Here is a 25,406-nt window from a genome sequence, read left to right on the forward strand (position 1 = left end):
GCCTGAGTCCTGTTTTCTCTCAGATAAAAGAAAATAAAAGAAAGAAGATAATCTTTAGGGGGAAAAAAGAAGATACAATAGCAGCAAACTGAAATCATTCTTTTTGATGTAATTGGACTGAGAATAAAATTTAAAAGGAATAGTTTTTCTTACCACAAGATGTGTTATTATGCTCTTTCTGGGAATGGTCTAAAATCATTACACATACAACCAAAAAGTGTCTCTTATGGATTCATATCTTACTCCTTGGGAGACATGGACTCCCGATGGAGGTTTGAAGAGATAGAATACAGTGCCCAAAATTTAAAAAAGAGAGAGAGAAAAAAATAATAATAATAAAAAAAAAAGAGAGAGAGAGAAAGAGAAACTGTAAGTATGTGTTTGATGGGGACCTAGCGGAGGAAATGCTACAGGCTCTGTAAGTAAATCTTTCTATTTCTCCTAAAAACCCTTCAGTAAAATCTACATCTGATGCTAATGCGATAATGCTTAACGAATGTAAAAAAGTGCTGAGTTGTACATCAAAGTTGCTGCAGGGCAAAGACAAAATGTACAATTAGAGACAGTAAATGTATGGGTTATAAATCTATTTAATTCAAATGATTATCGAGCAACTATCAAATGCAGGCGCTGATGCACACACCTTGGGAATGCAGAAATGAAGAAGACATGGCCCCTCCCTGTGTGGAGCCTGTACTAGTGGGAGGGACCTGTGGGGGTGAGTTGTCTCCCACAGGACAGAAGCATTTTTGTAGGATTATACGTTAACTTCTCCATCTTACTTTTGCGAGTAAGAAAATAATTTTAAAATAATATTGCCTTCTTAAAACAATGAATGAGATTCACTAGCTGGTGATTTTCTCTTAACCAGTGGGTTCAAGGTTTCCTCTTTTATTTCACTGCTTCAGAAGAGCGTGCTTAAGTCTGGCTCATCTGTCAATACTCTGTCCATCGATACTTTTTAAGTGTGGAGCCAATCAGCGTTCTACTGTTGACTAAGAAGCACAGAGCTACGACACTGAAAGATGAATCAGATGGCACATTGGTGGCCCATTGTTCCCTAGGTGATTCTTGGATTATAAGAACTTCCCTATACAGGAAATCTGGAGAGATATACTAAGTGATGAAACTTGTATTGACCATGTTTGAGCCTGAAGACAGCTGAAAGGAAGCAAATCTCCCCACCCACCAGACCTTCAGGGCAGGTTTGAAACAACTTTTCACTAAACCCAGTAGTGAATCATCTGCTTTAATCACTTTCCCTGTGGCTTCCTGAGTAAACCTCTGTGATTAAAGGAACTCATTTTTGCATAAGCCTGAAGCATCTTTTCAACACTGGAATTGAACTGAATGAAGAATGTGTTGCCTTGCTCTCCAGAACCAATGTTTTGCTTAAGTGAACTCATTGGAAAAGACCCTAATGCTGGGAAGGATTGAAGGAAGGAGGAGAAGGGGACGACAGAAGATGAGATGGTTGGATGGCATTACCAACTCAACGGACATGAACTTGGGTAAACTCCGGGAGTTGGTGATGGACAGGGAGGCCTGACATGCTGCAGTCCCTGGGGTCACAAAGAGTCGGACACGACTGAGTGACTGAACTGAACTGAGGGGGTAGTTACTGGAAACTTTGTGAAGGAAGCTTCCAGGGTGGTAAAAAGAGTTGTTTCTTTACCAAGCATGCTCATCTTGTGAAAAACTCCTCCAAGTGAATATTTATGATTAACTGCTTTTCTGCATGTATGTTATACTGTAGTAAAAAGCCGCTCTCCTCCAAAAAAGAAACACACACACACATACACACACACACAGAGATGCATACAAAGCAGGAAGAAGAAAAGAATATTAAACTACCAACACATGTCTCTGGGACTTGAGTCTAGAGAGAAACTAGAAAAGATTTTTCTGAAGGTACTTGAGCTTGGTGCAAAGGTAAGAAAGGGAGACCAGCTGACACATGGTTTTAAAGTCCTGCACAGTATTCTTAAAGTTTGTAACTAGTCACAAGTATTCTAAAAATTTAGCATAAAAATCTAAATGCCCTCCCTCTTTGCTTCTCAAAAAAGCCTTGAAGATCTAGCAACACCATAGGGTACAACCCAACAACTGGCTGCAGTAAAGTACAGCTGCTCCCTCAGTCATGACCCCACCAGCGCTTCACAAGCTCACATCACCCTACTCACGTGACTGTGTCAAATGCCAAGGAAGGTGAACACAGGTGAAGAACCAGGGGATTTAACAACATGCCTGCATGCTAAGTCTCTTCAGTTGTGTCTGACTCTGCGACCCCATGGACTGTAGCCCACCAGGCTCCTCTGTCCAAGGGATTCTCCAGGCAAGGATATTGGAGTGGGTTGCTGTGGCCTCCAGGGGATCATCCCAACTAGGGGATCAAACCTGAGTCTCTTATATCTCCTGCATTGGCAGCTGGGGTCTATAGCACTAGTGCCCCCTGGGAATGTGGCCAGAGCTGTCTTGTTAGAGCCTGTGTGCTTGGTCACGCAGTTGTGTCTGACTCTTTGCAACTGCATGGACTGTAGCCTGCCAGGCTCCTCCTGTCCACTTCCCAGTCAAGAATACCAGAGCGGGTTGCCATTTCCTCCTCCAAGGGATCTTCCCGGACCAGGGATCAAACCCGAGTTTCCAGTGTCTCTTCCATTGCACTTGGATTCTACCACTGAGCCACCTAGGAAGCCCAAGCAGTAAACCTGGGGCCTCCTGGTGACTCAGTGGTGAAGAATCGACCTGCCAGTACAGGGGACATGGGTTTAATCCCTGATCCAAGAAGATCCCACATGCCATGGGGCAACTAAACCCATGTGCCACAACTACTGAGCCCTCTCCTGGTAGAGTGTTGACCAAAATCAGGTGGGGTATGGTCAAAGGACAGGAAGAAAGGAATAAGAATCAGTCAACATAATCAATCCTTCCACAGAATTTTGCTTCATAGGGGAGTTGAGAAATGAAATCAGCAATGCAGGCAGAAAAAAAAGTATTTTTTTTTTTTTTTTTACATTTATATGCCTGTTTTTGTTAAATGGTGGAATTGACTGTATGTTTGTGTGTTGATGTAACAAAATCCAAAAAATTGAGGTTGTAGAGAACAGAGGGGAATGCCTCGGAAAATGTGCTTGAAGAGGCAAGCAGAGTCGAGAAGCTGGTCACAAGTGACTGGCTTCTGATATCACCTGCGGCGGTGGCCCAGATGGTGAGTATGAGATACAGATGCTGGTAGGTGGAAAACCGCTCTGGGTCTCAGCTTCCTCATCCGTACTTAACTAGGGCTTACAATGCTCATCTCACACAGACTCTCAGACAATAAAGAGTCTGCCTGCAATGCAGGAGCCCGGGTTTGATCCCTGAGTTGGGAATATGCCCTGGAGCAGGAAATGGCAACCCACTTCAGTATTCTTCCCTGGAAAATCCCATGGACGGAGGAGAATGGTGGACTACAGTCCATAGGGTCACAAAGAGTTGGAAAGGACTGAGCGACTTCACTTTCACTTTAAAATGCTCATCTCACATAGACTCTGTAGAGACTGAATGAATGAATATAGGTGAGCCCCTGGTTCCCAGCTGTACTCAAAAAATGACAGCTGGGATGGTGGTCCATTGACTCTGTGTTCCCAATGCAGGGGGCCGGGATTCGATTCCTGGTGGAGGAAGTAGATCCCACATGCCACAGCTGAAGACCCTACATGCAGCAATGGCACAGCCAAATTAATAAAAAAATATATATTTTATATTTTTTAAAATGACAACTCCTTGTCTCATTGTTCTTAAGACACAATTTCCAGCTCTGGAAATCTCTTTATTAAGAAGATGTACATCTGGGACTTCCCTGGTGGCCCAGTGGTTAAGAATCCATCTTCCAGTGCAGGGGACACAGGTTCAATCCCTAGTCAGAGAACTAAGATTCCACCCACTGTAGGGCAACTAAGCCCCCACACGTCTCAACTACTGAGCTCGCTTGCTCTGGAGCTGGCAACTAAAATAAATTAATTAGATAAATAAGGTTGTACATTGATTAGATAAATTCAAGAAGCTAGTGAGGTTAGGTTTATCCATAAATAACATATCGGATTTTTTTTTAAACATTTCACTCAACAAAACATCTTGGGACTCTGCGTGAAATACCTCCCATGACAATATTAAATCAAAGGCAATAACAAAATCTGTCAGAGCAGCATATTTTCAAATATTTAGAATCCCGTTCAGACAGGCAAATTCTAAACATAAAGACTAATTTAAATATTTCGCAGCTTTTATAACAAAGTTAAGGTACAGGAACTGCTTCCGGCTGTGGGTCTGAATCTGTGAGAATTCACCTCCTTCCTTACTTAATTTCAAAGGGCAGATCAGCCAAATGGATGAACCGAGAGTCTAAAGTCAGCCAAGTGGCAATGTTTAGCTCTGCTGAAATGGAGGTAAAGGGCAGTTCCCTAGAAATAGGGAACCCTGGGTTCTAGCACTGAGGTTAACCTCTGCTGTCGGACATGACCTGTGGCTACATGCTGAGCTGCTTCAGTCATGTCTGACTTTTTGTGACCTCACAGAGCATAGCCAGCCAGGCTCCTATGACCAGCAGAAAGACCCTCAATCTTCTGGGACTCTGTGTCTTAATCCATGAAGCAAAGGGCTTGGACCCAATGGCGTCACTTCACCTTCCAGGATCTATGATTCTGAGAGTTTGGGTGAGAAGTAAAAAGACACCAGGGCCACCGCTAACCCACTAATGGAACTTGAACAGACTGTTCAACTTCTTTGAGTCTCAGTTGCATCATCTTTCCTGAGTTGTGAGAACCAAATCCTGTTTGCTTGAGAATGTGATATGAGAATCCAATCCTGTTAGAAAGTCACTGTTGAGGGTACTCTGCTATGCCAAATGAAGAGGCTAAGGCAGTGGTCTCCACCAGGAGGGGGCAAGGTATGTCAGGATTGACCTGGGGAGTGTATTCAAAATATTCACAACCCTCCTACTCCTTAGGAAATAAGCCAGTGTGGTAGATGGGTTTCATCTCTTTTTTAAATACTTAGATCGATGATACTTGCCTAGAGCCTAGTCTTGAGAAAAATGGTAAAAATGCAAGAGGACATCATTAGAAACTTTTGTGGTTGATTAACGGTGTCTGCGGGTTTCCCTTGGGATTCGTGGTGGTAAAGAATCTGCCTGCAATGCAGAAGACATGGGTTTGATCCCTGGGTTGGAAAGATGCCCTGGAGAAGGCAATGGCAACCCACTCCAGTATTCTTGTTTGGAGAATTCCATGGACAGAGGAGACTGGTGGGTTACAGTCCTTGGAGCCACAAAGAATTGGACACGACTGAGTGGCTAATAATTAACATGTGTGCTAAGTCACTTCAGTCAAGCTCAGATCAGAAGTGTCCTGGCATCAGTGCATGATAGGTACTTCTTATCTGCAAAACTAATTTTATTGTTAATTTTATTGGGGCTTCCTCATAGCTCAGTTGGTAAAGAATCCACCTGCAATGCAGGAGACCTTGGTTGGATCCGGGGGTTGGGAAGATCCCCTGGAGAAGGGAATGGCTACCCACTCCAGTGTTCTGGCCTGGAGAATTCCATGGATTGTATAGACCATGGGGTCGCAAAGAGTTGGACATGACTGAGCGACTTTCACTTTCACTTTCTTTTACTCTCAAGAGTATAATAAACAACAGGTTACATTGGACATAGGAGATTCCCACCTTTCTTTGTCTGCTACCCGAACATATATCACCCAAAATGTGTGGTTTCCTGTCAGTGTGAAGATTCTTGCTTTTCTTGGTCTGTCTATGGACTCTCTCAATCTGCACCATTTGCAAGATGTGTGATTTCCTGCCACCTGGCCCTGCCTCATTTCTCTGCCCATCCCTAGCTACCTGCCTGCTATAACAATTTGACAAGTAGAATGCAGCCAAAGTGATGTTCTGGGACATATGGGCCTAGACCCTAAGGAGCCACATGGATTCTTCTTTTACTAGGAGGGGAATCCAACCAACCATAGAAAGAAATCTAGGTTATAGGTTCCAGACATGTAAGTGATTTCAGCCCACACTACAGGAAGAGAGAAGCCCACTCATACTAGTTTGCCCTCAGCCATATCTGCTACTCCAGCCAATGCTCTGGACATGTGACTGAGGCCGTCTTGAACCCTGAGATCCCAGGGGAGCCATATTGAGATCCCATGGGGGCAGACACCAGCTGTTCCAGCTGGAAGCTGCTCAGAATTGGGACAAGAAAATGGTAATTGTGCAAGCCACTATATTTTGAGAAAGTCAAGGCTCAGGTGAGTTGATTACCTTACCCTAAGTCACAAAAGTGTGAAAGTGTTAGTAACCAGGCTCCTCTATCCATGGAATTTCCCAGACAAGAATACTGGAATGGGTTGCCATTCTCATCTCCAGGGGATCTTCCCAACCCAGGGCTACAGTCCATAGGGTGGCAAAGAGTTGGACACTACTGAGCAATTAATACTTTCACTTTCACTTAAGTCTCAAAAAGAGGGACTAGCACAGCTGAGAGTAGAAAACAAGACTAGGCTCCTTAAAACTGACAAAATTTCTAAAATGTGTGTGTGTATATGTGTGCAAGTGAGTGTTGAAATTCCAGTGACACAACATGGAGAATCTTAGGTGGTAGAATTTTGTTGTTGTTCAGCCGCTGAGTCATGTCCAACTCTTTGCAACCCCATGGACCACAGCATGCCAGGCTTCCCTGTCCTTCATTATCTCCCTGCTCAGACTCAAGTCCATTGAGTCGGTGATGCCATCTGATCATCTCATCCTCTGTTGCCCCCTTCTCCTTCTGCCCTCAATCTTTCCCAACATCAGGGTCTTTTCCAACCTGGCCCTTTGCATCAGGTGGCCAAAGTATTGGAGCTTCAGCTTCAGCATCAGTCCTTCCAGTGAATAGACAAGACTGATTTCCTTTAGGATTGACTGATTTGATCTCCTTGCTGTCCAAAGGACTCCCAAGAGTCTTCTCCAACACCACAGTTTGAAGGCATCATTTCTTCCGCGCTCAGCCTTGTTTATTGCCCAGCTGTCATATCTGTGCATGACTACTGGAAAAACCATAGCTTTGACTATATGAACCTTTGTCAGCAAAGTAATGTCTCTGCTTTTTAATATGCTGTCTAGGTTTATCATTGTTTTTCTTCCAAGAAGCAAACATATCTAAATTTCATGGCTGTTGTCACTGTCTGCAGTGATTTTGGAGCCCAAGAAAATAAAGCCTGTCACTGTTTCCACTGTTTTCCCATCTATTTACCATGAAGTGATGAGACCAGATGCCATAATCTTCATTTTTTGAATGTTGAGTTTTAAGCCAGCTTTTTCACTTTCCTCATTCTCCTCCATCAAGAGTCTCTTTAGTTCCTCTTCACTTTCTGCCATAAGGGAGGTGTCATCTGCATATCTGAGGTTATTGATATTTCTCCCTGCAGTCTTGATTACAGCTTGTATTTCATCCAGCCCAGCATTTCGAATAATGTACCCTGCATATAAGTTAAATAAGCAGGGTGACAATATACAGCCTTGACAGACTCCTTTCCCAATATGGAACCAGTCCATTGTTCCATGTCTAGTTCTAACCATTGCTTCTTGACCTCCATACAAGTTTCTCAGGAGGAAGGCAAGGTAGTCTGGTATTCTCATCTTTTGAAGAATTTTCCACAGTTTGTTGTGATTCACACAATCAAAAGCTTTAGCATAGTCAATGAAGCAGATGTTCTTCTGAAATTCTCTAGCTTTTCCTATAATTCAACAGATGTTGACAATTTGACCTCTGGTTCCTCTGCCTTTTCTAAATCCAGCTTGTAAATCTGGAAGTTCTCGGTTCACGTACTGTTGAAGCCTAACTTGAAGGATTTTGAGTATTATTTTGCTAGCATGTGAAATGAGTGCAATTGTGTGGTAGTTTGATTATTCTTTGGCATTGCCTTTCTTTGGGATTGGAATGAAAACTGACATTTTCCAGTCCTGTGGCTACTGCTGAGTTTTCCATATTTGCTGGCATATTGAATGCAGCATTTTCACAGCATCATCTTTTAGGATTCAAAGTAGCTCAGCTAGGATTCCATCAAAACCTGGTCCACTGGAGAAGTGAAGTGAAGTGAAGTGAAAGTCGCTCAGTCATGTCCGACTCTTTGGAATCCCATAGACAAGCCCATGGAATTCTCCAGGCCAGAATACTGAGTGGGTAGCCTTTACTTTCTCCAGGGTATCTTTCCAACCCAGGGATCGAACCCAGGTCTCCCACATTGCAGGCAGATTCTTTACCAGCTGAGCCACAAGGGAAGCCTGGTCCACTGGAGAAAGGAATAGCAAACCACTCCAGCATTCTTGCCTTGAGAACCCCATGAACAGTATGAGAAGGCAAAAAGATTACTGGGTTAGAGGTGGAAATTTTCTTAGGGGCCGAGGAGATTCATGGGAGAGCAGGGATAAAGAGTTGAAAACCTTCCCGTTTGAGGCTCAGTGATAACAGAATGTATTTGATGGTTCCAAAGATGTTGGCTGAGGTTAGATTTCCAGTGGAGAACTCAGTATGAGGAAGTTGAATGTCGGGTTCCAAGCCAAGGTCCTATGATGGAGAGGCCCACTGTGTCAGGCATGTGCCTAAGACTGGAACTCCACCTTAACCAACAGGCTGACACCAAGATCATGCTGCTGAGGACTTGTTAAGCATTTAAATCTAAACAACAGTGTTTCCACTCTGGAGGCCTGAGCCTGGGCCCTGTTGTCCAAGTATGACAAAGAGTTGGATCCCTTTGAGGAGTTACTGCCTCCCAGAGAAGACCACTGGGATTCTTGGACGATTGATGGGGAGAAGGTTGGTTCCATCAAAGTTCCCCTTCCTGCTCTTGATAGGCTGCACTGGGCCTGATCACCGTCAGGCTTCCCAGGTGGCACTAATGGTAAAGAACCCACAGCAAGCAGTGCAGGAGACGTAAGAGATGCCGGTTCGATCCCTGGGTCAGAAAGATCCCCTGGAGGAGGAAATGGCACCCCCCTCCAGTATTCTTGCCTGCGAAATCCCACAGACAGAGGAGCCTGGCAGGCTACAGTCCATGTGATTGTAAAGATCAGACACGACTGAGCAACTAACACTTTCACTTTCACTTTCTGCTCAGCCTCAGATTTATTCTTTACTCTGCCCTGCTCTTCTCTGTATGCAGGGCAGCTGACCCCTGAGGCTTCCTGATGAATTCAGTAGCTGCAGGAGTTGATGGAGACAGGAAGGTGAGGAAAAGGGCTACGGGAGGGCTACCCTCCCACCCTCTCTGCTTAGGTAGCCTTTCCTTCAGCAGGTTGGTCATCTCTGTGACTCCCTACTTCTGCCCAAGAGGCCTACCTGGTCCCATCTCCAGCCAGGTGACCTGGCCCCTAGGATCTAGTGACAGGTTTTTCTCCCTTTGAGTTTCCAGCCTTAGAGTGGTGAAGGCTTCCAGCTGTTATTCTTCTCCAGTCCCAATCTTGCTTCCTGGCTTCCTTCATGACTGGTGCAATAAATCCCTCTATTAAATTTATTCTGTTGTAAACAATTAGAGGGCTTTCCAGATGGTGCTAATGGTAAAGAACCTGCCTGCCGATGCAGGAGATGTAAGAGATGTGGGCTCGATCCCTGGGTGGAGAAGATCTCCTGGAGGAGGGTATGGCAACCTGGTGGGTGGGTGCGAGCCTCGTACTGGTAGAAGATGAGCATTTTGATCTCACAGCTCACCTTCAATGGGAGCCACAGTAGAGACCTCTCAACTTGGAGCAGGTCTGTCCCTCCCAGTCCGGCTTGACCGCTGCTGTAGTTTTGCCAGAACACGAAGCCCTCTTTGTCATGTCTCATGCAGCTGAGGTCCCTTTATACCTAACAATTTTCCCTCAACATACTCCTATTTAATATTTACCAAGACAACATTCATATCTGAAGAGAACAGTGGAAAACAATACTTGGTAACCTTTAGGACTAAGCAGCCTTTGATCGGGTGGACCTCAAAGTGCTCTCACATAAGCCAGTCAGTAGAATGCTTGCAGGTGGACCCCAAAGTGCTCTCACATAAGCCACAACCAGGAGAATGCATACACTTTCTCATCTTTGTCTGCTTAAATTATGATCCTCCACTTCAAACAGAGTGACTGAGGATCATTGAAAGCAAATAGAGTCACTGCAGAACCCTGGGACAATGCACACTTTTACCAATGGTGCTTCATAATTCTAGAATGATTTCTGGAAAATCCCTCAGAGTTTTACAGGGATCCAGATTTTTGGTTATTCAGATCAGCTCAGTTGCTCAGTCGTGTTCAACTCTTTGCAACCCCATGGACACCAGCACGTCAGGCTTCCCTGGCTATCACCAGTTCCTGGAGTTTACACAAACTCATGTCCATTGAGTCGGTGATGCCATCCAACCATCTCATCCTCTGTCGTCCCCTTCTCCTCTTGCCTTCAATCTTTCCCAGTATCAGGATCTTTGCAAATGAGTCAGCTCCTCATATCAGGTGGCCAGAGTATTGGAGCTTCAGCTTCAGCTATTAGAATTTCCAATGAATATTCAGGACTGATTTCCTTTAGGATGGACTGGTTGGATCTCCTTGCAGTCCAAGGGACTCTCAAGAGTCTTCTCCAACACCACACTTCAAAAGCATGAATTCTTTGGTGCTCAGCTTTCTTTATGATCCAACTCTCACATCCATACATGACTATTGGAAAAACCATAGCCTTGACTAGACAGACCTTTGTTGGTAAAGTAATGTCCCTGCTTTTTAATATGCTGTCTAGGTTTGTCATATCTTTTCTTCCAAGGAGTAAGTGTCTTTTAATTTCATGGCTGCAGTCACCATCTGCAGTGATTTTGGAGCCCAAGAAAATCATTAGAGTCAGCCATTTATATCCCTTTATATTTAAAAAAATAATTGTATTGCTTCACAATGTTGTATTAGTTTCTGCTGTGCAGCAAAGTGTATCAGCCACACGTATACATAAGTGTTGTGTATGTCCTCCCCTAAGATTCACTGTGAGGTACTTAATTGCTCAGTCATGTCTGACTCTTTGTGACCCCATGGACTGTAGCCCTCCAGGCTCCTCTGTCCATGGGGATTCTCCAGGCAAGAATACTGGAGTGGGTTGCCACGCCCTCCTCCAGGGGATCTTCTCAACCCAGGGATTGAACTCAGGTCTCTGGCATTGCAGGTGGATTCTTTACTGACTGAGCCATCAGGGAAGCCCCAGAATACTGCAGTGGGTAGCTTATCCCTTCTCCAGGGGATCTTCCGGATCCAGGAATCAAACCAGGGTCCCCTGCATTGCAGGCATATTCTCTACCAGCTGAACTACCAGGAAAACCCACAGATACATATATCCCCTCTTTACTGGATTTCCTTCCCATTTAGGTCACCACAGAGCACTGAATAGAGTTGCCTGTGCTCTACAGTAGGTTCTCAGTAGTCAACAATTTTACACATAGTCGTGTATATGTATCAGTCTAAATCTCTCAGTTCATCCCAGCACCCCCTCCCCCTCCTTGGTGTTCTTACATCTGTTCTCGGTGTCTTTATCTCCATTTCTGCTCTGCAAATAGATTCATCTACTGTTTTTCCAGGTTCCACATACACGTGTTAATGCATGATACTTGTTTTTCTCTTTCTGACTTACTTCACTCTGTATGGCGGTCTCTAGGTCCATCCACGTCTCTGCAAATGGCACAGTCTCATTCCTTTTATGGCTGAGTAACATTCCCTTATGTATGTGCCATGTCTTTATCCATTCCTCTGCTGATGCACATTTAGGCTGCTTCCATGTCCTGGCTATTGTAAATAGTGCTGCAAGGAATGTTAAGGTGTATGTATCTTTTCAACTTATGCTTTTCTCAGGGTATATGCCCAGGAGTGGGATTGGTGGATTATATGATAGTCCTGTTTTTAGTTTTTTTTAAGAAACCTCCATACTGTCCTCCATAGTGGCTGTACCAATTTACATTCCCACCAACAGTGTAAGAGGGTCCCTTTTCCCCACACCCTCCCCAGCATTTACTGTTTGCAGATTTTTTGTTGATGGCCATTTTGACTGGTGTGAAATGAAAGTTACGTCTCATTTAGTTTGAGCCCAATATGGTCACTTCCTTCAGCAAACCAGGAGTGAAACAACTTAGAAAAATCAAGCTCACAAAGAATGTTCAAAAGAATGAGCCAGTAGCATCTGAGCTATAGTCACAACTTGTTGCTGTTTAGTTGCTAAGTTGTGTCTGACTCTTTTGCCAACCCATGGACTGTAGCTCACGAACTCCTCTGTCCATGGGATTTCACAGGCAGGAATCCTGGAGTGGGCTGCCGTTTCCTTCTCTATGGGATCTTCCCAACCTAGGGGTTGAACCCATGTCTCCTGCTTGGCAGACGGATTCTTTACCACTAAGCCACCGGGGAAGCCCATATAGTCACAAATAGAAGACAGTTGGGGGGGGCGGGGGGGTAAGTACTCACCTATCCACATGCCACTTCTGGCATACAATGACAGAATGCAAATGGTATGAATAAATAGAACACCCAAATAAATAGAAGCTACGATGGCCCTGCAGCATCCCTGGCAGGTGTGGCATAGCCAAGCGGGTGCTATGCCCTGCAAGCCCTAGACCCTCATTCCTCATCTCCCCAGCGTCCGGCAATGCTGGAAGCTGATGGTTCTCAGCTGAGTCCCCTCTAGGATTTTTCTGATGACAGGACCAACTCACTCACAAGTCATGACAATCTGTCTCTAATGACTGTTCAGTGTTCAATGTTCCAGCCCTTACCTCCAGGAGGGACTCCCAGGAGGACATCCCAGCTCCCTTTGGGATCAGCTGGGACCTTTCCTAAGGCTGCATGGCAGATTCATCTCCTCTCCTGCTCAAAACTGCTTCTTTTTTTTCCTCTCCTAAAGTGTTGATCCCAAGAGCATGCTGATAAACTTTCTACTCTCACACCCCCTTCTCCTTCTAGTCTATTTCCCAAGGATAACCTGACCAACTTGTTTGAAGTCATGAAAGTATTTCTGAGTTTTCTGTTTTGAAGCAGAAAACTCATTTTTTATAATTTGGAAGTGTGTGTTATAAGTGTGTGCTTATAATTTGGAAGTGTGTGTTAACAAACAGATTACAGAACAGTTCCCATGATATGACTGTAATTTTAAATATATATAAATACATGCATTCATAATAATAAAGATCAAGGACATAGTGAACTAATACTTCTTGAGGACCTATTTTTTAACAGGAATGAAGTTTGGCATTACACCAAAAATATGAGAATGGTAATTATCCCTGCGTGATGGAATTAGAAGTCATTTTTATTTTCTTCTTCCTCTTTTTCTTAATAGCATATTTCCCAAATTTTGTTTTGTAATTAAATACAAAGTTATACAAATTATATATCAGCCTTACATAAATAAATGTTAAATTTGTCAAGTATTTCAATAAACATTTGCTGTAATTTTTATGTTACATGTAACCCCAAACCTTCTCTTTATTCTCTGAAAACCCCAATACCTTCAAAAATAAGATGTGTCAATGCAACAAAAGTTGAAGAGCAAGTTTTAAATTTCAAAATCTGGGATATGCTGAGTTGTCATTGATTCCCCAAAACTGAAATAAATGGCCTGAGTGTTTGCTGAATCATTTGCATTTTGAAGCTAGAAAGGGGGACTTTCAGGTACTTCCTGATGACCTCATTACATGACATGACATTCCTGATTACATGATAAAAGGAACATAAAATTTTCCCAGCATTAAGTCTTTGAGAAAGATACCACAGGCATCAAGAAAGGCAAAGCCTGGACTTGAGAGTTTGGGACCACACCCTAAATGCCCTGAAATTCTTTATCAATCCAATCTATAATTTGTCATCCCAAAATTGTATCCTCTAGTTTTTCTTGGCCACATGTCTATTTAGAACACATTCTTAACTGAGAATATTTGGCCTTCAGTTCAGAGAGAAAATTCAGTATATCTTCACTCTAAGACTAAAAGGACAAAATGTAGGCAAAAATTTTAGATATATATTATTAATAATTATTATATTAATAATATTGTATTGTGATATTGTATAGTCCTTCTAGTACAGCATATATTATTATTGAGTTGGTCAGAACAAACTTTCTGGTCAACCCAATGTCAATATTATTCTATGTTATTATTAATTTAGAATATATTCTATTATTAATAATATAGAATATACTATTAATTCTCCAAAATCCATTTGTTTTTTGTGTGTGTGCATGATTCAAATAAGTGTATTTTATTGCTTCTTTCAGGCAAAAAAATTTTTTGACTGAATTCAAACAAGAGTACCTACCTAATGGGTAATTGAAATGTGGACGTATCGCTACGTAATCTTTTCCAGTAGTTTACAAGTTTCTGCCAAGCCAGAGTAAAAGGTGAGAAGTAAAGATAAGCTGACACTTTTTAAAGTTACTAGCCTGGCCATTATGGTGATTCCATGCCAAGGCACAGCTGAACTACTTTAACGTGGGGTAACCTCAGAGATGGAAGTGGGAAGCCTGGGGATCCCTTTACCAGTGTTTCCGATTTTCTCTGGTCTTGAAACAAACAAGAGTGTAACAAGGACTTTAGGGTAAACAGGAGTGTTCACGGTTTTCCTTGGAAGAAAAGTTATGACAAACCTAGGCAGCATATTAAAAAGCAGAAACATCACTTTGCTGACAAAAGTCCTTATATTCAAAGCTATGGTTTTTCCAGTAGTCATGTGCAGATGTAAAAGTTGGACCATGAAGAAGGCTGAGTGCCGAAGAATTAACGCTTTCGAATTGTGGTGCTGGAGAAGATTCTTGAGAATCCCTTTTACAAAGAGATCAAACCAGTCAATCCTAAAGGAAATCAACCCTGAATATTTATTGGAAGGACTGATGAAGCTGAAGCTCCAATACTTTGGCCACCTGATGTGAAGAGCCGACTCATTGGAAAAGACTCTGATGCTGGGAAGATTGAGGGCAGGAGGAGAAGGGGGCGACAGAGGATGAGATGGTTAGATAGCATCACCAATTCAATGGACATGAGCTTGAGCAAACTCAGGAAGAGAGAGAAGGACAGGGACACCTGACGTCCTGCAGTCCACGGGGTCACAAACAGTCAGGCATGACTTAGCAACTGAACAACAACAATAACAACTATTACTAGGAAGGGTGAATTTCATAGCTTTGAAGAATGCTAATTCCTCACTCACTCTCCACTCATTTGAGATGTAAATAATTTAGGTGAAGATTCACGAGGAAAAGGGTCACTGCAAGTTCTCTGGGCCTGCCTTCTCACAGCATCAAACCCTCACATTCTACTGCCTTGGTCCCCAAAGTTTCAAGGGCTGGCAGGGCATTTCAAGGGAACACACCTGTGAGCTGAGATGAAAAAACCCAGAGAAGAAAAGAGAGGGAGGATTTGCCTGCCTCTCCGCCCCCTAGTGGCCTAGGATAAAATGAGTCATTCACCATTTATCACCTACTCAGAGTTTGCGCTAAGAGTCGGACACGACTGAGCGACTTCACTTTCACTTTTCCCTTTCATGCACTGGAGAAGGAAACGGCAACCCACTCCAGTATTCTTGCCTGGAGAATGCCAGGGACGGCGGAGCCTGGTGGGCTGCCATCTATGGGGTCGCACAGAGTCGGACACGACTGAAGCGACTTAGCAGCAGCAGCAGCAGAGTTTGCGAAAACTGGGAAATAGTGAAGAACAAGGAAGCCTGGCGTGCTGCAGTACATGGGTTCGCACAGAGTTGTTTTTTTTTTTTTAGCAGAGTTATTTTTAGCAATAGTTCACAATCTAAGACATTGAGCTTGGGTCAGTAAGCAGGGTGGCTGGACATTAAAGTCAGGTGGTCCAAGTCCTGAGCCCATATTTTTAGCTACTGTCCTTAAAGATATACAGGTTTCCTGGTAGCTCGATTGGTAAAGAATCCACCTGCAATGCAGGAGACCCCGGTTAGATTCGTAGGTCAGGAAGATCCGCTGGAGAAGAGATAGGCTACCCACTCCAGTATTCTTGGGCTTCCCCTGGTGGCTCAGTTGGTAAAGAATCTGCCTGCAATGCAGGAGACTCCCGTTCAATTCCTGGGTTGGGAAGATCCCCTAGAGAAGGGAAAGGTTACCCACTCCAGTACTCTGTCCTGGAGAATTCCATGGACTGTATAGTCCATGGAGTCGCAAAGAGTCAGACACGACTGAGCAACTTTCACTCACTTAAGGAGATAACTGTGTAGTAGAAGCACAGATATGCAAATAGATCATTTCTATTTACCCCTGTATCCATGGAGACATTCAGTGAGCATTTATTAAGCACCTACTATATGCAGACAGGATGCTAGCCTCCAAGGATACAAAATCCAGGGAAACGCCAGGGCCCCAGAGTGCAGAGAACATGAGTTCGATCCCTGGACTGGGAACTAAGATTCCACATGCTGTGAGGCAACTAAGTCCGTCTGCCACAACTACTGAAGCCCATGTGCCTAGAGCCCATGCTTCACAACAAGAGAAGCCACTGCAATGAAAAGCCCACACACCGCAACTAGGAAGGCAGCCCCTATTCCCCAGAACTGGAGAAAGCCCGTGCAGCCACGAAGACCAGCACAATAAAAAATCAATAAAATATTTTAAAATTTCTAGAATCATGATAGAACTGGGTGAAGAAATGAATTTTGAAGTCAGACATACAGGTTTGAAAGCCAGCTCTGCCCCTAATTGCTTTTTGTATAAGTGATTAAACATCTCAGAGCTTCAGTTTCCTCATCTGTAAAATGGGGATAGTAATCTACTTCATGGATCATGGTGAAAGCTAAATGGTATGTTAAGTTCATGTATCAGCTTAGCAGGTCACCTAACAGAAGCAGAAGATATTAAGAAGAGATGGCAAAAATACAGAGAAGAACTATGCCAAAAAGATGTTCATGACCCAGCTAACCACTATGCTGTGATCACTCACATAGAGCCACACATCCTGGAGTAGGAAGTCAAATGGGCCTTAGGAAGCACCACTATAGGCAAAGCTAGTGGAGGTGATGGAATTCCAGTTGAGCTATTTCAAATCCTCAAAGATGATGATGCTGTGAAAGTGCTGCACTCAATATGCCAGCAAATTTGGAAAGCTCAGCAGTGGCCACAAGACTGGAAAAAGTCAGTTTTCATTCCAATCCCAAAGAAGGCAATGCCAAAGAATGCTCAAATTGCACTCATATCACACACTAGCGAAGCAATGCTCAAAATTCTCCAAGCCAGGCTTCAACAGTATGTGAACTGTGAACTTCCAGATGTTCAAGCTGGATCTAGAAAAGGCAGAGGAACCAGAGATCAAATTGCCAACATCTGTTGGATCATCGAAAAAGCAAGAGAATTCCAGAAAAACATCTACTTCATTGACTTTGACTGAGTGGATCACAACAAACTGTGGAAAATTCTTCAAGAGATAGGAATACCAGACCACCTGACCTGCCTCCTGAGAAACCTGTACGCAGGTCAGGAAGCAACAGTGAGAACCAGACATGGAACAACGGATTGATTCCAAATTGGGAAAGGAGTACATCAAGGCTGTATATTATCACCCTGCTTATTTAACTTATATGCAGAGTACATCATGAGAAACGCTGGGCTGGAAGAAACACAAGCTGGAATCAAGATTGCTAGAAGAATTATCAATAACCCCAGATACTCAGATGACACAACCCTTATGGAAGAAAGTAAAGAGGCACTAAAGAGCCTCTTGATGAAACTGAAAGAGGAGAGTGAAAATGCTGGCTTTAAACTCAGGATTCAAAAGACAAAGATCATGGCATCCGGTCCCATCACTTCATGGCAAATAGATGGGGAAACAATGAAAACAGTGACAGACTTTATTTTCTTGAGCTCCAAAATCACTGCAGATGGTGACTGCAGCCATGAAATTAAAAGATGCTTTCTCCTTGGAAGAAAAGGTATGACAAGCTGAGACAGCATATTAAAAAGCAGAGACATTACTTTGCCAACAAAGGTCCATCTAGTCAAAGCTATGGTTTTTCCAGTAGTCATGTATGGATGTAAGAGTTGGACTATAAAGAAAGCTGAGCACCAAAGAATTGATGCTTTTGAACTGTGGTGTTGGAGAAGACTCTTGAGAGTCTCTTGGAATGCGAAGAGATCAAACCAGTCAATCCTAAAGGAAATCTCTCCTGAATATTCATTGGAAGAACTGATGCTGAAGCTGAAGCTCCAATAGTTCGGCCACCTGATATGAAGAACTGACTCATCGAAAAAGACTCTGATGCTGGGAAAGATTGAAGGCAGGAGAAGGGGATGACAGAGGATGAGATGGTTGGACGGCATCATTGACTTGATGGACATGAGTTTGAGCAAGCTCCGGGAGTTGGTGATAGACAGGGAAGTCTGGTGTGCCACAGTCCATGGGGTTGCAAAGAGCTGGACACAACTAAGTGACTGAATTGAACTGAGGAGGTCACTTTGTCCAGATTTTTGGTCAAACATTATCTTGATGTCTCTGATAAGCTGTTTTTTTTTTTTCCAGATGAGATTAACATTGAAATCTGTGGGCTTTAAGTCAAGCAGATTACCCTTTATAATGTGGGTGAGCCTCATCATCTGAGAAGTTGAAAGCCTGAGCAGTAGAACAAAGTCTGATCTCTGCTGAGCGAGAGGGAATTCTGTCTGCAGGTGACCTTTAAACTTGAACTATGCCATTATCTCTTCTTAGCCTCAGCTTGATGGCCCTCCCTGCAGATTTTGGACTTGCTAACCTTCATAATCACATAAACCAACTTCCTAAAATCTATCTCGATCTATCTATCACCTATCTATCCTCTATATGTCTATCCATCTATCAATTATCTATTAGTGATCTATTAATCAACTATCTATCATTTATCTATTTATCTATTTAATCATCTAGCACTATCCATCTAGCTAATCTGTCATCTATCCATCTCCTGTCTATCTATTCATCAATTTAATCACCCCCCTTGTGGCTCAGATGGTAAAGAATCTGTCTGCAATGCAGAAGACCCGGGTTCAATCCCTGGGTTGGGAAAATCTCCTGGAGAAGGGAATGGCAATACACTGCAGAATTCTTGCCTAGGAAACCCCATAGACAGAGTAACCTGCTGGGCTACAGTCCATGGGATCACAAAGAGTCGGACACAACTGAGCGACTAACAGCATCAGCCTCTATGTATCTATCTATTACTGGTTCTGTTTCTCCGCACAACCCCAGCTAATACAAATGGTATGATTCATGAAGGTCCCTGACATATACCAGGGGCTCAATGGGTATTAGGTTTATCCCCAGAGACACTCTGGCTCTTCATTGCACCATAGGAAGATGGTGGCCCAAAAAGGTGCTAGGATTTGTCCACTACTTCAAAGTTCTGAGATCCAGCAGGTAATCAACTTTGAGTTTCACAATTTAAGGCATGGAACATCTCCATGATTGAAGTGACCATTTCATTTTCTGCAAAGACTCCCCTCGAAGGGACTTCAGAGTTTATCTGATCCACAAATGTACAAGATGTTGGTCTGAGAGCTACATACGTGTTGGTTGGTTTGTTTTGCTGACACAGGTTTTTTTTTTTTTCTTAGTTATTAGTTTAAGATTTGGAAAGTGTCACATAAGCCTGGACTGCTGGTTTCTCTTGGGGAATTGGAAGTTCAGAGGACTTCAAGCAGGCCTGCATTCCTGCCTGGCAACATTGGGCTGCAGCTGAGAGGTCACCACCACCATAGGCAGGATGCAGGACCTGAGGGCCTTTTACCAATTTATGTTTCCTGTCGACATCTGCAGACATTCGAGTCTGTGACTCCACATGTCTTCCAGCTCCTTCAATTAGAAAAGCAACAACAGAAACCCAGAAAGGTCTGATGTACTTGCAGAAGGTCATGGAGCTGGGGTTTTTCAGAACCGGGTCTAAAACCCAGTTCTTGCTTCCCAAACCCCTTAAAATACGCTCTCTGCCAAATGAGCACAAATACTTTTATTGACGAATTAGGTGATTTCAAAGCTTTTCCTGTAAGACAATTATTTCAGTTATCAGATCAAGTTTGGTGTTAAATGAATGCGGTTCTTTAAGTTGGAGTAGATTATGACTTTTCTTACTCATCTCCGTGATTATAAGCACAATCTGGGGTCAGATCACATCTAACTCTTCCATTATTGTGGGCGAATCTGTCACCTTTTCATAACAGTTGTACAAATCATGAAGTGTGATGGTGAAAACTACATGAAATATTTCATCTAAACTGCTGAGTACAGGGTCTGGATTATAGCAAGCTTTCAACGTATGTTGTAGAATTAGGATCTCAGAGAAATTAAAATATGGCAAAACAGCAATGTAGCTAAACAATATTGCATCTGCAAATATGTATAAGTTCACAATGATCCCATCATTTCAAATTCAGCACCTTGTTCGTCTTCTCTCAGTTTATATATTCATTCTTTGTAGTCATTTGGTCTAACCTGCAAAACATGATACATGTCAAAACAAGCCTATTAATTAGAGTTAAAGATTGATTTATGCTTATTTTCATCCTTAGAATACATTCCAATAATAGTGCACAATCAGGATATTATGTTCAAACAAGACTTGGATTAGTTTCTTGTGCCTGGGTGGTTGAATTATCAATAAGATGCTCACTAGGGTCAGTTTGTTGCTTGCTTGTATTGATTTTAAGATCTGCTTTATTTCATCCTTTATGATATAATTTTGGGTTTAATATGTTATACTTGTTTCAACCAGTAAGTACTAGGTTCATGGAATTAAAATGATGGAAAAGCGTTGTCTGTCTCTGAAACCTTAGAGGTGGAGATGGTAGAGGAGACACACAGGCAAACAGCATGCATGCTAAGTCGCTTCGGTGTGTCCGACCCTTTGCCATCCCATAGACTGTAGCCCACCATGCTCCTCTGTCCATGGAATCTTCCAGGCAAGAAGACTGAAGTGGATTGCCATTTCCTCCTCCAGGGAATCTTCCCAACCCAGGGATCAAATCCAGGGCTCTTACAACTCCTGCACTGGCACACAGGTTCTTTACCACCAGCGCTACCGGGGAAGCCCAGCGCATGACTATAAACCGTGTCCTGGAGGCAGGCGGGAAGGGCTGAGGGGTCACAGTGGTCTGACTGGTAGATGTGCTGTGCTTGGTCATTGTTGTGTCCGACTCTCTGTGACCCCAAGGACTGTAGCCGCCCAGGTTCCTCTGTCCATGGGATTCTCCAGGCAAGAATACTGGAGTGGGTTGCCATGCCTTCCTCCAGGGTATCTTCCTGATCCAGGAATTGAACTTGGGTCTCCTGCATTGCAGGTAGATTCTTTACGAGTTGAGCTATAAGGGAAGCCCTCTTGTAGCTGACTGGTAGATAATGGGGCCTTAATAATGCTTGCTGAATGAATCAGTGAATCAATGAATCAATTTATCATTTGGTGTGTGACTCAGTAGTAAAGAACCTGCCTGCCAATGCAGGAGACACAGTTTCGGTCTCTGGGTCAGGAAGACCTTCCAAGAGTGGAAGCCAGCTCTTAGTGAAAGGTCTTAGGAGGATCTCTGGCCAGTCCTTTCAGGTGGGCAAGTAGTACCCACCTAGGAGGATTCAAAGCCCACCCAGGATGAGAGAGTGTGGCTGACCCAGCTGGTTGTCAAGAGAGCCATTCCCCACGCTCTCCTCCACCGCCCATGAGGTCTCTGAGTCTCAGCTTCCAAACCAAGTAGGCTTGTCAAGCAATCTACTCTAAAATAAAAATAGGTTCCAACAGTATTTTTTGAATTCAAAAAACTAAACTTGATGGTACTCTATGTGTCAAGCACTGTTTTTAAAAAAATAAAATTGTTTTATTTATTCTGCCATATATCAACATGAATCAGCCATAGGTATATGTGGTATATGTTCATAGCCTCCCTCTTGAACCTCCCTCCCACCTCCCAGCCCGAGCACTATTCATATATATGTACATATATCTATGTGGCCACGCCATGCAGCTTACAGGATCTTAGCTTCCTGACAGGGGATTGAACCCAGGCCATGGCAGTGAACGCCATCAAGTCCTAACCGCTGGACCACCCAAGAACTAGTCTGAGAACTGTGCATCTATCATCTCCCTTAAAGCTCAAACAACCCAAAGAGTTGGGCACCACTATCACCCCATTTTACAGGCAGAAAAACTGAGGTCTGTTCTAAGCATTTTATACATGTCAGGATCCAGATGTCAGATGGATCTGGGTGACCGTAAATATGAGGCCAGCATGGGAGGCAAGGGCCACGCTCCATGTGCTTCACCATGCACCACCCACTTCAGTTATTTCTGCTCCCAAAAGCAACACTGGCCACATTTGACAGTGACAAAGTGACAGCTGAGTGTCCTTGGGGCAAGGATGACTCCTCGACCTGACCTGTCTGTGGAGTCATGTGCAACGTTGCTCTTTTTAAAAAATTTTATTTATTTGACTGTGTCAGGTCTTGGTTGTGGCACGCGGGGTTTTTTGTTGCACTGCATGGATTCTCTAGTTGGGGCTCAAGGGCTTAGTAGCTATGGCATGTGGGCTTAGTTGCTCTGTGGCATTTGGGATCTTAGTTCCTAGACCAGGGATCGAATCCACGTCTCCTGTATTGCCACGTGGATTCTTAACCACTGGACCACCGGGGAAGTCCTGGAGTGTTGCTCTTGACTAAGTGGCTTCCAAACTGTTCTCCTGCCCTCCTGGAAAACCTGCCAGCCTCTGAGATTCCCTAGATAACCTATTTCTGGCCAGAGCTGTATTCAGTTGTTGCATAAGGTCACTGGTTGATACACGTGTTTGACAAACATTCTTTGGTTTCTCTTCTCTGCACATCTGCAGTGGTTCAAGAATCTAAACATTGTTTCACAGTTATGTTCCTTAATAATAGTCACACATTTCACTATCTCATCACATAGACTCCTGGGAGGTCTCAAGTGAGGTTTCTTAACAGGACAAAGTGTGTCATCACGTGATTCTCCAAACTTCCAAGCTGAGATTCTCGCTGGAAAGCAAACAGCACTATTCATTCTTTGATGTCTCTGATGGCAAAGAGGAATGGTGAGGGTTTTCTGGTCTTCAACAGACTACGTGGGCCCCTCTGAGCATCTATGCCCACCTCCCTCATCCCCAAGACATCCATACTGACCATGCATCCTCTCTCCATCTGCCCGACTCACTTGTCCTTGGGGTGGTGTTGGCAAGAGGCCATGTTGTCTTTGGAAGAGCATCTCCAGCTTGTTTGATTCTTCCTCCAACCCCACAGATAACTGTTGCAGGTTTTTTCCCCCAGCTTTATTGAGGTATGATTGACAAATAAATATTGATATATATTTAAGGTGTACAATGTGACGTTTCGGTATACATATACATTGCTCAATGATGATCGCAATTAAGATAATTAACACATTCATCATCTCACATAGTTACGTGTGTGTGTGTGGTGAGAAAACTTAATATTTATTTTCTTCTTGTTGTTCAGACGCTCAATCATGTCCGATTCTTTGTGACCCCATGGACTGCAGCACACCAGGCTTCCCCGTCCTTCACCATCTCCCAGAGCTTGCCCAAACTCATGTCCATTGAGTTGGTGATGCCATCCAACCATCTCATCCTCTGCCATCCCCTTCTCCTCCCACCTTCAATCTTTCCCATCATCAGGGTCTTTTCCAATGAGTCGACTCTTAGCATCAGGTGGCCAAAGTATTGGGATTTCAGCTTCCCTAGTCATTACATCTCCAGAACTTTTTCATCTTATAGCCAGAAGTTTACAACACCCTTTGACCAGCATTGCCCTGTTCCCCACCCCTCCGGCTCTGATAGCCAACTTTCCACTTGCTCTTACTGTGAGTTTGACTTTCTTAGATTCCACACATAAGTGAGGGCAAGCAGTTTTTGCAGACACAATTGTCTTTAAAAGAATAATTCCACAAAGTCCTTTATTATTCATTATTTGTATAATTCATTGATGTCTGTTGTAAATATATTCCAAACTGGAGAGTCACAGATGTTAATGAACTTTCTCACTGGGTCACTTGTCTCTTAATCCCACGGTTTTCACTACCTTGTGCTGCTTGCACTTTGCTTAAATGATTTTAAAAAAAAAGCATGATGAACCAATTTGAATTAAGTTCAAGGATAAACACTATGTTAGGGATCAATTCAAACCCTTCTGTGCTCTGTGAGTGTGACCTGAGGGCCAGCTGACCACTGCCTCTTGGGGTAGCACCCAGAAACCGAGTCCCTGATGGACTGATATAAAAACATATATTCAAGTGATGGCTAGCACTGTTTACAATAGCCAATACAAAGAAGCAACCTAAATGTCCACCAGCAGAGGAATGTATAAAGAAAATGTGGTACGTCCATACAATGGAATATCACTCATTAAAAAGAATTTGAAGTAATGCCATTTGCAGCAACATGGATGGACCTAGAGATTTGTCATACTGTGTGAAGTATGACAGAGAAAGAGGTATATCATATGTTATTGGGGACAGGTGGGAGGAGGGATAGTTAAGGAGTTTGGGGTTGACCTGTTGTTGTTTAGTCACTCAGTCGTGTCCAACTCTTTGGGACCCCATGGACGGTGGCCTGCCCAGCTCCTCTGTCGTGGGGATTCTCCAGACAAGAATACTGGAGTGGGCTGCCGTGCCCTTCTCCAGGGGATCTTCCTGTCCCGGGGACTGAACGCATGACTCCTGCACTGCAGACAGATTCCTTACCACTGAGCCACTTGGGAAGACTACCACTATATTTAAAACGGATAACCAACAAGGTCTCACTGCATACAGCACAGGGAACTCTGCTCAATGTTTTGTGACAGCCTGGATGGGAGGGCTGTTTGGGGAGAATGGATACATGTATATGTGTGGCTGAGTCCCTTCATGGTTCACCTGAAACTGTCACAACATTGTTAATCAGCTATCCTCCAATAGGAAATAAAAAGTTTAAAAAATGATGGTTAATGTAGCGAAGAGAAATTATTGCTTCGTTATTTAAAAACTGTGGGAAAATGTTAGGCTAACATTGCATTTATAAAATGCTGTCTTTTTCTAATACCTTTTAATTTTTTGATTAATTTTTATTGGTGTACAGTCGCTTTACAATGTTGTATTCATTTCTGTTGTAGCGCAAAGTGAATCAGCCATACACATACATATACCCCCTCTTTTTTAATATCTTATTTTTTGTTTATGGGAAGCTGCTATATAACACAGGGAGCCCAGTCTGGTGCTCTGTGACAACCTAGAGGGATGGGATGGGGCTAGGGGTTGGGAGGGAGGCTCAAGAGGGAAAAGATATATATATATATATAGTCATGACCAACTCAAGCTATTGTACAGCAGAAATCAACACAACATCATAAAGCAATTATCCTCCAATTAAATAAATAAATATAAATGCC

General features: G+C 43.3%; 1 long non-coding RNA gene across 2 annotated transcripts; it reads left to right on the forward strand.

Annotated features, from left to right (window-relative positions):
* Positions 1-4,606: 4,606 nt before the first annotated feature.
* Positions 4,607-20,084, forward strand: LOC145546020 (uncharacterized). Of its 2 annotated transcripts, XR_014082428.1 has the most exons (4): positions 4,607-4,927; positions 14,276-14,398; positions 18,525-18,670; positions 19,592-20,084. It is a non-coding gene; the product is annotated as an uncharacterized LOC145546020 (long non-coding RNA). The 2 variants fall into 2 exon arrangements; XR_014082442.1 differs by lacking the exon at positions 19,592-20,084 and having other exon boundaries at positions 18,525-18,788.
* The last annotated feature ends 5,322 nt before the right edge of the window (positions 20,085-25,406 follow it).

This window comes from Giraffa tippelskirchi, chromosome 1 (assembly GCF_054371585.1).
Source record: "Giraffa tippelskirchi isolate mGirTip1 chromosome 1, T2T-mGirTip1v1.2.pri, whole genome shotgun sequence".
NCBI lineage: Eukaryota > Metazoa > Chordata > Mammalia > Artiodactyla > Giraffidae > Giraffa > Giraffa tippelskirchi.